The sequence below is a fragment of the Chiloscyllium plagiosum genome, unplaced genomic scaffold (genome assembly GCF_037043375.1).
Source record: "Chiloscyllium plagiosum isolate Xiang-an unplaced genomic scaffold, Cpla_swu_hap1 HiC_scaffold_27, whole genome shotgun sequence".
Classification (NCBI taxonomy): domain Eukaryota; kingdom Metazoa; phylum Chordata; class Chondrichthyes; order Orectolobiformes; family Hemiscylliidae; genus Chiloscyllium; species Chiloscyllium plagiosum.
Window position 1 is genome coordinate 36277294 of NW_028270165.1, and position 2895 is coordinate 36280188.

The 2895-nt window shown below is 46.7% G+C and overlaps 1 non-coding gene across 1 annotated transcript; it reads left to right on the forward strand.

Annotated features, from left to right (window-relative positions):
• Nucleotides 1-861: 861 nt before the first annotated feature.
• Nucleotides 862-933, forward strand: trnaw-cca (transfer RNA tryptophan (anticodon CCA)). Its single transcript has one exon. It is a non-coding gene; the product is annotated as a tRNA-Trp (tRNA).
• The last annotated feature ends 1962 nt before the right edge of the window (nt 934-2895 follow it).

Sequence of the window (2895 nt, forward strand, 5' to 3'; positions counted from 1 at the left end):
TTTACCTACTCCCTCCTCACTATCCAAGGGCCCAAACTTACCTTCCAGGTGAAGCAGCACTTTTCCTGCACTTCCCACAACGCAGTCTACTGCATTTGCTGCTCATAATGTGGTCTCATCTACATTGGGGGAAACGAAGCATAAACTGGGTGACTGCTGCACAGAACATCTACATTCTGCCTGCAAAAAAGACCCTGAGCTTCCAGTTGCCTGCCAATTCCACACCTCACCCTGTTCCCTGGCCAATATCTCTGTCTCAGGTTTGCTGTAGTGTTCCAGCGAAGCTCAGCACCAGCAGAACGAAGAGCACCGAATATTACACTTGGGGACCATACATACCTTCGGTCCCAATATCGAATTCAATAATTTTAGGGCCTGAAATCCATCGTATCCTCGTCCCTTCCACACACACCAAGCCTTGTTATCACATAGTCTGTCATTAACACACTACCTATTCTTAGCCACGGACAGTCTCCATTCACCCTCCCACGCGGATCGTTATCAACTCCCTTTCCTGTCCAACAGTTCTTCCCTCGCTTTTGGGCTCTGTCCTGATCTATCATTAACTGCATCCGCCTTCCTCCCACAGTATCTCCTGCATATAAATCAACGTTTTCCCAATCACCATCAGTTCTGTGGAAGGGTCACCGGCAACTCCTGTTTTTTGGTTCTGATATACAGCATCCACAGTTCTTTCACCTTTTTATTGAGGTAGAGTTGGAAATTGTTTCGAGAGACAGAAGGAGAGGAGGGAGAGACAGAACAGACATGAACTGTTGATCTCCGTTGTTTCTCATAACGTAAAATCATTGTCGTGCGATCACTTCCCTTAAGCATGAAAAGAGACCCCAGGCGTTGCGTGAGCTTGTGGCGCAACGGTAGCGTGTCTGACTCCAGATCAGAAGGTTGTGTGTTCGAATCACGTCAGGCTCACTGACGTCAACTCCTTGCATTTCAAATCAAGAAAGGAGTACGTTCACTCCGGATATCTGTTGAGCCAAATCTTCTTTGCGGAAGCTTTCGATCACACATGAAGCTTTGCTCCCTGTTTGATTTGTGAACACTGTGTGAGCGAAGTGGTGTGCCCATTTTCTGGGCAAAGGCTCAGCTCCCACCAGTTCATCACGAGATCTAAACACAGCCGTCTCCCTCTGGGCAGCCGCTTTGTTCAGTTGGTGATAGCGCAGTGTGAATAACGTAATACCGATATTTTCACAACATAATCCAGAGACTCCCAGCTTTATGTTTCAATCTATCAGTAGAGTGATAGCGAGTTCAAACAGAAATGTTTCCCACCAACAGCAAATCCTTTCCTTTCACTGGACACAGTTAAAATTATCTTTATTCAACAGGAGAAGCGGAAACTCTAGTCCGACGGCCCCTCTCCACATTAACGGTGAGCCTGAATTTTATAAACGGTGTCAGTAAAATCCAGTGGCGGACACTGATTTGGTTCAATCGATTTCTTTGCCAAACGTAATTCACCGAGAGGATGCTGCTGTGTGAAACAGCGTGGGGAATTACTGCAGGGCCTCCTGCGCATGGGACACACCGCAACTGATGTGTTTCACCTTCACCAGTTTATTCCTATCTCGGAGAAGAGAGGTTTGATGATTCGGATCATAGCAGCCAGACAGAGAACAGGAGAAGAGCACTCAGACCTTCACAAGCTTGTCACCACAGCTGGGTCATCGTGGCCCGTATCAGTATGGGATAGTAATCTGCATCTACTGACTGGAATCACAGCAAATTGGAGTGCTGGTGGGACTATCACACAGGAGAAAACGGCTTCGACATATCAACTGGAGTGGCTCCCAATGCGCAACTCCGCTCACCTCAACTGAATAACTGTAAACAAATTACTCCGTAATTCAAAGGAATACTCGGTTTTGAATCTGCATTGTGTCATACACCTTCGTGAATGATGTCAAAACACCTTCATTGCTGTGATGGAGTATCCTGGTGGGCAGAATATATCCGTTGTCAAATTTCCTACGTTCTGTTGGTCCAACTCCGATTTCATTCAGAATCACGAAATGTGTGACAGCGCAGACTGAGGCCATGCAGCCCACCTTAGCTCTGCTAGCTCAACACAATATGTAAATAAGTGTCTCATTCTGTCGCCTTCTCCCTGTAAATCTGCACATTGTTACTTTGAACATGCCCACCGAATTCTCTTTTGTGTCCATTGAATCTGCCCCTTTGTCACTGTCAGACAGTAACTTACTGACCCCACTCCCTGTGCGAAAACGTTCTTCCTAATGTAACTTTTACTTATTTTCCTGATGGCTTTAAATCTCTGCCAAATCATTCTCGATCCTTCAGGCCTGGGAGCATTTTCACTGCATTATTTCCTCTGTCTAAAACCCTCATGACGTGGCAAACTTCAATCAGGCCAGCTTTCAGCTCTCTGTTCTCCAAAGAGAGCTGCCCCAAACTTTCCAATCACCCTTCATTGCTGACATTCCTCAGGACGGTACCATTCATGTTAACCTGTTCAGCGCTGTCTGCAATCACTTCACTTCCCCGCTTCCTGAAGTGTCACCCTCAGAATTGAGCGTAATACAGGTGGAAGATTCATTCAGACTCGGATTGCGCGGTCGAAATATCTGCAATACTTGTTTTCACTTTGAACAAGTGTTTCCCTTCGCCGTGTTCACTGCAATGGCAGCTCTGCGCCGTCCCTAATTCAGACAGTCCGATCTTATTTAACGAAGCGGCTTTTTGAGAAAATTCATCAGATATTTTTGCTCAGGTCAATTGAAGGAATGATGGTTCACCTGGGATTGGAACCCGGGAACTCTTACACGGCTGCATATGCGCGAAGACCCAAAGCTAGAATCATGTCCCAGACTAACGAGCCTCCAGCCATGGGTGCAGCCACCTCCGGAAGCA